Genomic DNA, 15,113 nt, shown 5'->3' on the forward strand with positions numbered 1-15,113 from the left:
CTTTTTCTCCCTCCTGTGGGCATTCAGTGGCTGCAGGAGGAAAATGGAAGGGATCATTTCCTCCTATATCAGTGGTTCTCAACCCTGTCCACAAGTACACCCAACAGGCCATGTTTTGGGAATTTCTCTTAGATGGAATAGCTGTCCAAACTACTAAGCCATTGACTCTGATTTTAAAGCTCCTGTGGAAGATAAAGGAAAACCTTCAAACGTGGCCTGTTGGGGGTACTTGAGGATAGGGTTGAGAACTACTGCTCTATATGACATATCTAGGTCCTGCTACCCCTGGTCCCCTGTGTGCTCCCCAAACCCCCCCCCCCCTCAGTTCTGCTGGCATTTCTGGGGGGATGCTTTTCGGATGGAGAACCGGTAAATATGTCTTCTGTTTTGAATTGTATTGTAACTGTGCTGTCTGCCCTCATGTTGTAAAGCACTGCACAAACTGTTAGCGCTATATAAGTCGTGAATGATTTGACTCCCGCGCTTATGGTACAAATAAAAATTAAATGTAAAATATATGAAGAGCTACAGCCTCTATCTATAAATTCACCTTAAAAGGGTTGTAAAGGTAAATGTTTTTTCACCTTAATGCATTCTATGCATTAAGGTGAAAAAACATCTCGCAGTGCCGGCGCCCCGAGCCCCCCAGTTTTACTTACCTCACCCCTCGAAAGTCCTGCGCTCGCCCCCGACTTTCTCTTCACCACTCAGCCTGGCCGCTGATTGGCTGGAGTGGATGGATTAAAGGCAGTGCAGCCATTGGCTCGCGCTGCTGTCAATCACATCCAATGACGCGGCGCGCTGGGGGCGGGGCCGTGTGATACAGCGAGCGGCTATAGCCGCCGGCTGTATCACGGGAGCGCGCCCGCAGGTGCTTCTGGAGCTCGCATGAACGTGAGAAGCACCTGCGGGAAGAAGCAGAGACAGCCGCCGAGGGACCCCAGAAGACCAGGTTCAGGGCCACTCTGTGCAAAACGAGCTGCACAGTGGAGGTAAGTATAACATGTTTGTTATTTTAAGACAAAAAAAAAATTACTTTACAATCCCTTTAAGGTAAATCTAGAGAAATGTGGAAAAAAAGGAAGGATAGATATGGCGCTGCTCTTGTTAAGAGGTAATTTGCAACCTCTAGATACTTGAGGGGTGTGTATACCACGGGTGCATATAATACAAAAAGTGAAAAAAAAAAGTGCAGAAAATAAGAAATATAAAGGATATCCTACTGGCTATATAAGTCCTGTATGCAAATAATAATTTGCCTGCCATAATAATAATTTACTTGCGTCGGTCCATGGCGTTCCACCATCGCGAGGGGGCTCAAGGGTGGCAGGAAGGGGGCCCGCTGCAGAACACATAAAAAGGTCTTGCTATGGGACCATAATAAAGAGTCCTTGCAATGGTAAAGATCCATGGGAAGGGCCCTAGGCTCAGAGGGAAGGGCCTTGGCCAGGGGTCAGGGGGCCCCTTTATAGTTTTCTTGCACTGGGGTCCTGAAGGTTCTAGTTACGCCTCTGTTCCAGGCCAGTGGCTCACTAAATAATAAAGGAAGGATGAAGATGACAGCCATGACACTTGCATCCTTAAAAACCAAGTCAGCAATGGAAGCTCCCTTATTTCGTCCCTTCCTGTTTTATTTTTAAAGATTTTACGTTCAGCATATAGAATCCTGCTTGGAAGAGATGTAGAATGCAAAGTCACACGTCTGACTATTATCAATCAATCTGGTCTCTCTCTAGTCTATACACAATCAGTATTATGCTTCTGCTGTTTTCTATTTAGTACATGACTTAGGCAGGATTCACACCTAGGCATTTTTTGTGCTTTTTGCATTTTGCACATTTGCACTACAGAACGTGTTCCATAGGAAACCACAATAAATGGACTGCAGTAGAAATCTGCAAAAAGCACTAAAAATGCATAGGTGTGAATCCAACCAAATAGGGGATATACATGGAAAAGTCTCCATGAATTAGAAAGAATGGCAGCTTCTAAAAGGGTTACACAGGACCTGCCCCCAGATGGATATTTGTGGAGGTGACACAAGTAAGCAAATGTTTAGTGTGCAGTTAATGTGATCTCTTAATCACACTACAATTAATGATTCAGTCTTTTCAACAGAAGGGTTTTCCTGCTGCTGAGAGCTATGATGATATGTTATTTGTGACGCTAAACAGAGGAGTTTCCACTTTAATCCATAAGGAGCCATGTGAGACCCCTTCCAAGTATTAGAGTCTCACACTTTAATGTACTTGAGAACATAAGCAAAGCAATGTAAAGGTGGAGAACTCTCTATTTTAGTACCATAAAAAAACGCTAATAGTACATATTTTGCTAAAAGTTTATGTATCTTGATCTACTTTTTTAAGTTTATTTTCTGTAGCTTATAATCATAGTTCTGCATTGCTAGCACTGAAAAAAAGGAAAAAATGAATGAGCACAGATGAGGCAGTGAAGCTTACACCTATCAACCATAACTTTATGACTACTAATAGGTTAAGGGAATAACCTTGATTATCACAGTGCAAAGTGGTTAGCTCTTCCATCTAGCAGCACTAGGGTCATCAGTTTAAATCCCAACCACAGCATTACTGGTTTCCTCCCACACTCCAAAGACATTCTGGTAGGTAAATTGGTCCTAGTATGTGTATGTATAAATGTGAGTTAGGGGCCTTAGATTGTAAGCTCATTGAGGGAAGGGATTGATGTGAATGTACTAACTATATATATATATATATATATATATATATATATATATATATATATATATATAGGGTGTGTAAATTGATGGTGCTATATAGGTACCTGTAACTGTAGCAGTTTTGTTACAGTGGCATCTGAAAATTGTTGGGATATAATAGGTAGCAAGTAAACATGTTGTCCATGAAGTTAATGTGTTTAAAGCAGAAAAAATGGGCATGGCAGTTTGTTACATATGGGGCTACATAGCCACAGACTGGTCGGGGTGCCCATGGTGACCTGTGTCCATGGCCAAAAGGGCCTACGGTGGGTATGTGAGCATCATAACTGTTCCACAGACCAATGGAAGAAGATGGCCTGGTCTGATGAATCACGTTTTTATGTTACATCGTTTGGATGGCCTGGTGCATATGCCATTTACCTAGGAAAGAGATGGCACCAGGATGGCAAGAAGGCAAGCCAGTGGAGACAGCGTGATGCTCTGGGCAATGTTCTGTTAGGAAACCTTGGTCCTGCCGTTTATGTGGATGTTACTTTGACATACCTTACCTACCCACATCTCAATGACTCCTCTTAGTGCTCATTTCTCTCCTTTCTCTCTATCCCATCCTCTTTTAATGAATCCTCATTTTAGCTCTCTCTTCTCTCTCTCTCCTCTCTGTCCCACTCTTGATTACCCCTTTGTTCTATCTATCCAATCCTGTCACAATCACTCTTCTTTTCTCGATAGTCTACTCTCTCTCAATGACTTCACTCTTCTCTCTATCCCATCCACCCTCAATCACTCTTCTTTTCTCTCTAGACAACTCTATCTCAATTACTCTATCTTTCTATCCCACCCTCTCTCTCAATGACCTCTCACTTAATTATATCCAATCTTCTCTCAATGGCTCCTCTCTTCTCTCTATCCCATCCTCTTTCAATTACTCCTCTCTTAATTGTATCCCATCCTCTCTCAATGACTCCTCTCTTCTCTCCCCTCTGTCTGTTTCCCATTCTCTTCTTTATCTCACTTACTTCTAGCAGCTCACATCCAATCCCATTCCTCCGCTAAATGCTCTCTTCTCTCCACTCTATTTCTCATTCTCTTTCTCTATCTCACTCTCTTCTACCAACTCACATCCAATCCCATTCTCTCTTAATGACCCCTCTTTTGTCCCCCTTATCATTCTTTCCTATCCTCTGCCTCGCATTCCCTTTGCCTCCCATGCCCCATCCCATTCTCTCCCTCTATAATGCCCATTATCTTCCCATCCTCTTGCTCTTTTCCATAACTTCCCAACATTGTCTCCTTTCTCTCTCTTCCTGCACCTGCTCCTTTTTCTTTCCACCTTCTTTCATTCTTTTTTTGCCCAACATCTGTCTATATAATTTATCCTTTTCACGCTTATCCATTCTTTGTCTATCTCTGTCTCTCCTTCCTCAGGTTTAAGTCCTGGTAGCACTTGGGTCCCCAGTTTGAGTCCTGGTCAGGTCACCATCTATATAAAGTTTGCATGTTGTCCCTGTGCTTGGGTGGGTTTGTTCAGGGTACTTCTGTATTCTTACATATTCAAATGTCATGCTGCTAGGTTAATTGGCTCCTGTCTAAAATTGGCTCCCGAGATGGGCACAAGATCTGACCCAACAGCAGATAAAGCACTTTGAGTCCTCAGAAAGAAAGGTGCTATAGAAATATAAATTAATAAAAAAATATTTCTCTTGAGCTGTCAAAAAATGGGGTAGTCTCCAAAGCTTTCAATACAATGTATTCAATTAGCCAATAAAAGCTATCGCTTACGTATTTATTTTCTCTTCCCTTTCTCTGTTCCATCATATGTCTCACTGTCTCACCCTATCTCTCGTCTTCCTCTTTCTCTCTCCCACCCTCTCTATCATTGACATACAAGCTAGTTTCTCTATCTCTGTATATTCACTCCTTCCTCTATAGTTCAGACATTTATTGGAGTCTGGGGATTGGTGATTTATAAGCCCAGGAGACGAGGGGGAGATTGTATTCCCATTCTGCTGTGTTTTGTAAAGATATGTGTTTTTAATCTGTTTTCTTTCAGAGATAGAAGGCTGTTTTTTGTTGTGTCATCTCAGTGAGGTCACAATTCTATGCTGTTGCTTAGCAACTCTTGTACTTTATTGTCACTGAGCTTCTTTATCCTGCGGGACTGATCATTTCTGATGTACATATTATAGAGCACTTTTTATGAGTTTAATTAGGCTATTAACTGAGATTGATACCCGCTGAGAACAAATCTTGTATTTTTACAAAAAGTGTAAATGTCATGAAAATTTGTATTTAATTGCCTTTCTTAATTATCTTTTAATACTGCAATCAGATGTTCGCAGTATGTACCTAGTAAAAGATGAACATTTTAGTAGATTCTGGAGCAGATAATTAATTGTAGCGCTTACCCCCAAAGGGGCTGCTGAAGTTTTGGTCCCCTGACTCTGGATGTCAGCGACCTTCCTGGCAAAGCCACACCCTCTGACACACCAAGGCTGAAGGGTAAGTATTTATTTGTACAGGACAGAGAAAAACAATAACCAAAAGATGGAAAAGTAGTAATAAACACTTTAACAAGTGTACAGAAACAATTACAAAGGAACGCGTGACTCATAGCAAGAGGATCAATGACTTTACCCCTAATCCCTATACGCATGGGGGTCCTGACTAAAATTAGTGATCCGACAGTCTTTGGCAAACCCTCTCCCAATGGCCGTTGCTTTGGGGCCCAAATCGGGTGTTGGAATGCTCAAATGTGAATCCCTCAAAAGTGTAGGCGTCTAAATGGTGCCCCTAGTGGCATACTGTTCCTTTCAATAGTGTGCAGGGTATGGCCAGTGGCCTCTCACCAGCACATAGGGACTCAGTGATACCAGTTGCTATGTCATCCTCCCCACAACTAGGTGGCAACACCAGACCTGCTAATTAGGTTCCCATATGCCAAAAATCACATAGGACTGAACAGAAAACACACTAAAAGATTAAATCACTTGTCTGAATAATAGGCTAGAGCTACACAAGAGATTTTTAGTAGCTGAATCCTGCTGCTAAAATCACCGGTGACCAATCACTAGGAGCAGTAGAGGATCTCCAAGCAGATGTAAACCTGGGCATACACCAGCTTAAATTTGTTCAAATCAGATTTTCTATTGGTTAGTGGGGTCAACTCTAAGTTCATTTTAGACCGTAGTGACAAAAAAGTCGAAAGAGCAGGATTGCAAATTTTTCTGGAACAAACACAATTCTAACTGTGGTTTTCTTTTGAGAAAAATGTACATATTGTAATGAAAACTGTTTAATACGTCTGCAATTCCATTCAAATAGGAGGGCTGGATAAAATTATAAGGGCTTTTAAACTAAGCTAAAAGTTGATGATGTTAAAAAACGGAAAATTGTATACTCACCTTTCCGTAATTTTCCTTTCCTGTTGCATCTCATGGCAGCATACACCTATGGGTTGTGGTTCCGCCCCCGCAACCTGATAGGACCGTTTAACTATTAAATCTTGAGAGGGCCTCTGCCTCAGCATTCTCAATATATAGATACGGGTGGGCATCTGTATGCTTCCATGAGATGCAACAGGAAAGGAAAATTACGGAAAGGTGAGTATACAATTTTCCGTTTTCCTGTCGCATCATGGCAGCATACACCTATGGGGAATAACTCGCAAAACCCGGTGGGTATGAGCAGAAGAAGTTTATTTACAAGGAATGGAGGAATTGGACTGAATAATTGCTCTTCCAAATTCCACCGTGGACAGCCTAGCGGAGTCCACTTTGTAGTGGGATATAAAAGTGCTTTTTGAAGACCATGTGGCTGCCCTGCAGATGGTTGCTGAGGAGACTCTGCAGAAGGCTGCCCAGGAAGTTGCCATTGCCCTTGTAGAATGCGCCTTTAAGCCCTCAGGTATTTGAGCTTGATCAGATGAGTAGGATTTCTTTATGATTTTCACCAGCCATGCTGCGATAGTGCGGGAAGTAGCCGCCTGTCCTCTTCTGGAGCCGTGAGGGATGACTAGGAGATTTTCCACTTTCCTGAGGTCACTGGTTCTCGAGAGGTAGGCCAGTAAGTTAGATTTTACATCAAGTGGATGAGGGTTGCCCTGCTCTGTGGAAAGAGCGGGAAGGCATATTTCCTGATTAAAATGAAAGGAGGAAGCCACTTTGGGGATGAAGCGGTCTGAAGGTTTCAGAACTACCTTGTCTGGATAGATGGTAAGGTATGTTTCCTTTGCCATTAGTGTATGCATTTCCGATACCCTCTTGGCTGATGTAATCGCTATCAGGAAGGTGATTTTGAGGGTTAGATCCCAAAGGGAAGCTTTTTCAACTGGAAAGAATGGATCATGGGATAGGAAATCCAGCACTACCGAAATATTCCAAGTTGGAAAGGAGGGTTTCCTGGGAGGTCTTAATCTTAGACAGGCCTTCTGGAATTGAGAAATAAGAGGCTCTTGAGCCCATTTCACCCCCGTTATGGCAGATAGAGCTGATACATGCACTTTCAGGGTATTTGAACCAAGACCTTTGTCGAGACCTAGCTGCAGGAACTCTAGGATCTGAGCAACTGTAGGGGATGAAGGGTTGTTGTTGTGCGATCGATAGGAACTTATCCCAGATTCTCTTGTAGGTGTTATTAGTGGTAACCCTTCTGGCTTGGAGAAGGGTGTTTACCACTTTGTGGGAACAGCCGTGAGCTATGAACCTAGCCCTTTCAGTCTCCAGGCTGTTAGGTGTAATTGCTCTGGGCATGGATGGAGGAATTGACCTTGAGAGAACAGGTCCGCTGTCACGGGAAGCAGCAATGGTTCTGCTGTATTCAATTGAAGTAGGGTCGTGAGCCACGGCCTCCTCGGCCAAAAAGGCAGGACTGCTAATACTGTGGAACTTGAATTCCTAAGTAGAAGCCTCGGTATGATTGGAGTTGGTGGAAACACGTAACCTAGGTGGAAATTGCAGTTGTGTTGTAAACAATACGTGCCTTCTGCCGAAGGAAAGGGAACCCTCGCCAGGTACCTCTGACACTTTGCGTTGTTCGGAGTTGCTGCCAGATCGATATCCGGAACTCCCCAAATTTTCGTTATCAGAGAAAAAGCCTGACGGCTTAGGGCCCATTCATGGTTGGATACGAACTGTCGGCTCAAGGTGTCTGCTATCTGATTCTGGACACCTGGCACGCATGTTGCCCTGAGACTGGCTAAATTCAGCTGTGCCCATTGGAAGACTGGTTGGACTTCCTGCAACATGGAGCGGCTCCTGGTGCCTCCCTGCCTGTTGATATAGGACACTGCCACTCGATTGTCCATCTTTAGTAGGACTTCTTTCCCCTCCAGAAATGGGCTGAAGGCTAGTAGTGCCTGGAATGCTGCTTTCATCTCCAATATGTTGGAGACCACATCGTGTGTCTTGAATGGCCAACAACCTTGAACTGCGTGGTGACGGTAGTGTGCTCCCCATCCTTCCATGCTGGCATCCGAGGTGATTACTTCTTGAGAGAGAAGGACTATGCGTTTGCACCTCTTTAGATTGTGTGGTTTGGTCCACCATGATAGCGATTGCTTCACCTCTTTCCGAATCACTATCGGCTTCAGGAATGATATTTGAAGAGGTCTGGCATTCCACTGGGCCCATTGTACCATTGGAATAGTTGCTGAGAATGACCCTAGAATACTGAGACATTCCCTGGTGGGAATGGTAGTGGCCACGAGTAGTCTTTGCTTTTCGGATTAGGATGGGAACTTTCTCCTCCGGGAGGGAGTTCTACTGTATTGAGTCGGGTATCCAGCTCCGCGCCCAAAAAAATCATTATCTGCATGGGACTTAGACTGCTCTTCCCCCAGTTTATCAGCCACCTGAATTTTTGCAGGGTGGAGATTAGGATTGCACGATGAAGTAGGGGGTAATCTTGGTTGTCGGCCAGGAGAAGGATATCGTCTAGATAGTGGTGCACTCTCAGGCCTTGTTCCCTTAATAGGGCTATTACTGGGAGTAAAACCTTTGTAAATGTTCTTGGAGCAGTGGATATTCCGAACGGGGGACTTTGGAATTGGAAATGTTGATGACCTACAACAAAGCGGAGAAATTTCTGAAATGAGGTGTGAATGGGAACATGCAGGTAGGCGTCTTGTAAATCGATGGAGAGCATCCAGTCTCCTATGTTGATGGCCTGGAGAATTATCTGCAGGCTCTCCATTTTGAATGCTTCCACCAGGATTCGGTGATTGAGTTTTTTTAAGTCCATGACAGGACGTAAGTCTCCTGTTTTTCTTTTTTACCAAAAATAGAGGAGAATAGAATCCTTTCCTTCTCTGAGGCAGTGGAACTTCCCTTATAGCTTGTTTCTGGATGAGGTCCTGAACATATTCGTTCAGTAGTATTCTCTTTTGGTGAGATGATGGTAGCTTTGTTACCCGGAAATGGTCCCTTAGGTGCTTTCGGAACCTCCATTTGTGGCCGAACTGGACAGTCGCCACTGCCCATGGATCCTTTATTGTCTCCGCCCATACCTGCCTGAACAATCTGAGCCTGGCTCCTACTACAGCTGGTTGGGTGGGCGCACCTTCAAAAAGACTTTTGATCCCCTGTAGTAGGGGTCTTGGCTTTCTGGAGCTTGAGGAAGGATGATTGAGGGTTCCTCCAGATTCTCCTATACTCTTTGCCAGGTCCAGGCCCGGACTGGCCATAGGGCACACCGGGCATTTGCCCGGTGGGCCGCGGACCGCCGGGCCGCATATCATTTCATGGCCGCTGGTCCAGTCATTAGCTCCACCGTCCACGGCCGCCTCCGCTGGCACTGGCAGAGAATTATTTGCGGGCTGCGGGCTGGGCTGCGGGCTGGACTCTCCTTGTGCCAGCGCCGCTCACCACAGCCATCTCCTCGGCTACCTCCGCGGCCTTTCACCTTTGGAGGAAATGAAGAGGAGAAGAGGTCATGTGACCGAAGGGGGAGGAGTTGGAGGAGAACTCATCTTCTTACTGTCGTAAAAGAACCTGCAACTAGAAAGGTAAGTGACAATATTGCCTGCCTCATATGTATATTTTTTTATGCAACTTTGCTGATAATGTGTGTTTTTTTTTTTTTTAATCATGCCTGTGCCAAATGCCAATGTGTTTTTTTTCATTGCCTGCCAATGTTTTTTTTTTTTTTTATCATGCCTGTGCCAATGTTTTTTTTTTTCAATGCCTGCCAATGTTTTTTTTTTTTTTTTTTTTTTATCATGCCTGTGCCAATGTTTTTTTTTTTCAATGCCTGCCAATGTTTTTTTTTTTTTTTTTTTATCATGCCTGTGCCAATGTGTTTTTTTTTTTCAATGCCTGCCAATGTTTTTTTTTTTTTTTATCATGCCTGTGCCAATGTGTTTTTTTTTTTCATGCCTGCAAATGTTTTTTTTATTTTTATTTTTTTATCATGCCTGCCAATGTGTTTTTTCTTGGCTGATAGTGTTTTTTTTTTTTTTTTCATGCCTGGCAATGCTTTAGGCTGTGTTCACACTGCAGCGATGCGGGAACGCCGCAAATGCGCGGCGGGTTCCCGCATCGCATGCCTCCCAGCGGCAGTTCGCACTGCCCTATGCGAACTGCTGGGAGTGTCAGTGAAACGTTAATGACACGCGCAGATCAGTTCGCATATCGCAGTGCGATCTGCAAACTCGGACAGGAATCGGATCGCATGGTATGAACACCCATGCGATCCGATTCTGCTGCGGACCAAAAAAAGGGTCCTGTGCGAGTTTGAGGCGGGTGCGATGCGAATTCAGCCATACTATCTGTATGGCTGAACTCGCATTTCACAGAGATCGGATGTGATTTGCACTGCAGTGCGGTGCGAATCACATCCGGTTCTCATAGTCGCAGCAGTGTGAACCCAGCCTAAAACTGATCTTAATAAAAAATAAAAGTGGTCAGTCTCTCTTAGAGATCCCTTTCACACTGGTCATCTCCTGTATTAGATCCGCAGTCTCTGGTCATCTCCTGTAATAGATCCGCAGTCTCTGGTCATCTCTTGTATTAGATCTGTAGTCTCTGGTCATCTCCTGTATTAGATCCGCAGTCTCTGGTCATCTCCTGTAATAGATCCGCAGTCTCTGGTCATCTCCTGTAATAGATCCGCAGTCTCTGGTCATCTCCTGTATTAAATCCGCAGTCTCTGGTCATCTCCTGTATTAAATCCGCAGTCTCTGGTCATCTCCTGTATTAGATCTGCAGTCTCTGGTCATCTCCTGTAATAGATCCGCAGTCTCTGGTCATCTCTTGTATTAGATTTGCAGTGTCTGGTCATCTCCTGTATTAGATCCGCAGTCTCTGGTCATCTTCTGTATTAGATCCGCAGTCTCTGGTCATCTCCTGTAATAGATCCGCAGTCTCTGGTCATCTCCTGTATTAAATCCGCAGTCTCTGGTCATCTCCTGTATTAAATCCGCAGTCTCTGGTCATCTCCTGTATTAAATCCGCAGTCTCTGGTCATCTCCTGTATTAAATCCGCAGTCTCTGGTCATCTCCTGTATTAAATCCGCAGTCTCTGGTCATCTCCTGTAATACATCCGCAGTCTCTGGTCATCTCCTGTAATACATCCGCAGTCTCTGGTCATCTCTTGTATTAGATCTGTAGTCTCTGGTCATCTCCTGTATTAGATCCGCAGTCTCTGGTCATCTCCTGTAATAGATCCGCAGTCTCTGGTCATCTCCTGTATTAGATCCGCAGTCTCTGGTCATCTCCTGTAATACATCCGCAGTCTCTGGTCATCTCCTGTAATAGATCCGCAGTCTCTGGTCATCTCTTGTATTAGATTTGCAGTGTCTGGTCATCTCCTGTATTAGATCCGCAGTCTCTGGTCATCTCCTGTAATAGATCCGCAGTCTCTGGTCATCTCCTGTATTAAATCCGCAGTCTCTGGTCATCTCCTGTATTAAATCCGCAGTCTCTGGTCATCTCCTGTATTAAATCCGCAGTCTCTGGTCATCTCCTGTATTAAATCCGCAGTCTCTGGTCATCTCCTGTAATACATCCGCAGTCTCTGGTCATCTCCTGTAATACATCCACAGTCTCTGGTCATCTCTTGTATTAGATCTGCAGTCTCTGGTCATCTCCTGTAATAGATCCGCAGTCTCTGGTCATCTCTTGTATTAGATTTGCAGTGTCTGGTCATCTCCTGTATTAGATCCGCAGTCTCTGGTCATCTCCTGTAATAGATCCGCAGTCTCTGGTCATCTCCTGTATTAAATCCGCAGTCTCTGGTCATCTCCTGTAATACATCCGCAGTCTCTGGTCATCTCTTGTATTAGATCTGTAGTCTCTGGTCATCTCCTGTATTAGATCCGCAGTCTCTGGTCATCTCCTGTATTAGATCCGCAGTCTCTGGTCATCTCTTGTATTAGATTTGCAGTCTCTGGTCATCTCCTGTATTAGATCCGCAGTCTCTGGTCATCTCCTGTATTAGATCCGCAGTCTATGGTCATCTCCTGTATTAGATCCGCAATCTCTGGTCCTCTCCTGTCGTACATTTCTCAGTGAGCAGTAATGATGTGCAGTATCCTCTAGCAATGAATGAGGAAGCAGAAATTATGTGTTGTAACCTCTAACAACCAGTCAGCGATCAGTAATAATATGCTGCATCCTAGGGCAACCAATTGCAATTGCTGCTTGATCTTCTGCAGCAAACTGATTTTGAGTCTTGCTGCTATATGTTAAATTTCTTAGCCCTTCTACACACGGTCGGACATTCCAACAACCAATCCGTCTAATGTTTTCCGAAACTGTTGCAAACACACGGTCGGACAAAGTTTTTGGCAAATCTGATCGTTCAGAACGTGATGACATTATTTTGTTACGACGGGACTACGTTCAGGCTAGTAGCCAATAGCTTTGGTGTAGGAATTTGATCTGAGCATGCGTGGCACTTTGTCCGATCGGAATTCTCTACACATGATCGGACAAAGTCCGATCGGATCATGTTGTCAGAAAATTTTACCGACAAGTTGGAAAACTTGGTCCGTCAGATACTCCGACAGAAACAGTCTGCTGGAGATCACACACAGTCGGATTATCTGACTAAACGGTCCGATTGGACACATTGAGTCGGATTCACCGACCGTGTGTACAAGGGCTAAGAGCGGTTGGGGGGCCCCAAGAAAATGTTTGCCCAAAGGTCAATCAACATTAAAGACAGCCCTGCCCCCTCCCACCGCTGCCTTCACCAGGCTCTCCTGTGTGATTGGGGAACCCAGTAAGGATGCAACTGGTGACATCCAGCTCTAGGCACACAGTGAGAGAAACAGATGTTGTTCCTCTCACCGTGTGGCATCAGAAACAAGAAGCAAGCATTTAGTCATTTCCTCTTCTGGCTCTTCGGTTACTTGGCCATTACCGATCAGACTGATTGGCTCCATTGGAGGGCAGAGGACAGATTTGGTGTCCAATGGACCCCAGATCTCTCCATAAACAGGAACTGTCACGGCCCATGCTATTACAAGGGATGTTGTTCATGCCTTCTAATAGCAAAAAAAGTTTAAAAGGTGCAGCGTTGAAAAAATGTAAAATCAAATAATTTAAAAATTCAAAAAAATAAAAATAAATTTAAGTTCCCCCATGCTCATGTTTAAATGCATATGCATGTCCCGCATGCATATGTAAATGCCGATAGCAGAGCACGTGTAAGGTATCGCCGCAAACATAGAGCAATCATTCTAGCACCAGACCTCCTGTGTAGCTCTAAACAGGTAACTTGTAAAGACTTTAAAAGTGTTGCCTATCGAGATTTTTAGGTACTGTAATTTGGCCCTGTTGCATGGGTGGACGCTATTTTAAAGTGTGACATGTTTGGTATCGATTTACTCAGCGTAACATCATCATTTATAATTCACCAAACAGTTGGGAATTATATTGTGTCTTTGTGCATTATATACAATTAAAGTCTATTTTTTCCAAAAAGTTTTGAAAAACTGCTGCACAAATATCGCAACACCCACTATTTTATTATCTAGGGTTTCTGAAAAAAATATATAAGATCAGGTGGAAAGCAAAGTTGCATAGGTTCTCCCTTCGACCTCACCACAGAACATGATAACACTGCATAGTGGTAGTTGCCTATAAAAAGCCGGTGGTGGAAGACAGAAAACACAATCTGTTACGCGATGTGCATAGCCAGGTTCCGTTTTATACTTCTATAGTGTATCTGGTGTGGGCATCCAGGGAGGGACTATGGCATGAGCAGGAACTTACTCTGCTTGAGTAATGCTCTGCTGCAGTGGGTCACCTCTCGTGGCACTCAATAGAGATGCCAGCATTCCGAGAGGGGCAGCAGGCTGCTAGCACAGGCAACCCTTTAGAGGAGGAAGAAAGATGTATCAGGTAGGATACGTAATGTGCTTGGAATACACTTTGGGTGCTGCCAGATATGGTCTTTATTCTTCTTCTCTGGTGCTGTTCTGGTCTGCTGCCCTCCAATAAGCTGGCAGGGGGCTTGGTCGTCCTCTCACAGTAAGTTGTGAGAATTATCTTTCCTGCCGACTGCCCAGAGTTAGGCCTCATGCACACGAGACGCAGTTAAACGCGCGTTCAGATGCAGTTGGACAGTTTTTTCAACTGCACCTGAACTCATTCAATGTTATCCTATGTGTCCATGCACACAGTCTCGTTTTTTCCGTTTATATGCAGTTGCGTTTAATCTCGTTTTTCCAGAAGCAAAAAAATGCGTTCAGAAACAAAAATTTCTGCGTTTCAGACGCAAAACGCGGCTAAACGCGGCACCCGCGTTTAGCCGCGTTTGCGTTTATATGCGTTTTTAAAGGTGACCTTTTTTTTACATTAAAAATCTCAAAAATGATTGCAAATGATGAAAAACCATTAGAAAAATATTTTAAACAATTGCAATTGCAAGTGGACAATCCACAACTTGTGGCAAGTGACATGGCAGGTGGCAAGTGATGTGGCAAGTGGACAATCCACAACTTGTGGCAAGTGACGTGGCAGGTGAAGTGGCAAGTGACGTGGAAAGTGGACAATCCACAACTTGTGGCAGGTGACGTGGCAAGTGACGTGGCAAGTGACCTGGCAGGTGACGCGGCAAGTGACTTGGCAGGTGACGTGGCAAGTGGAAAATCAACAACTTGTGGCAGGTGACTGGCATGTGACGTGGCAAGTGGACAATCCATAACTTGTGGCAGGTGACGTGGCAAGTGATGTGGCAAGTGGACAATCCACTTGTGGCAGGGGACGTGGCAAGTGGACAATCCACTTGTGGCAGGTGATGTGGCAAGTGACGTGGCGAGTGGACAATCCACAACTTGTGTCAGGTGACGTGGCAAGTGGACAATCCACAACTTGTGGCAGGTGATGGGGCAAGTGATGTGGCAAGTGGACAATCCACTTGTGGCAGGGGATGTGGCAAGTGACGTGGCGAGTGGACAATCCACAACTTGTG

This window comes from Lithobates pipiens, unplaced genomic scaffold (genome assembly GCF_037356315.1).
Source record: "Lithobates pipiens isolate NorthernLeopardFrog02 unplaced genomic scaffold, aLitPip1_a1.2 Scaffold_22, whole genome shotgun sequence".
Lineage (NCBI taxonomy): Eukaryota > Metazoa > Chordata > Amphibia > Anura > Ranidae > Lithobates > Lithobates pipiens.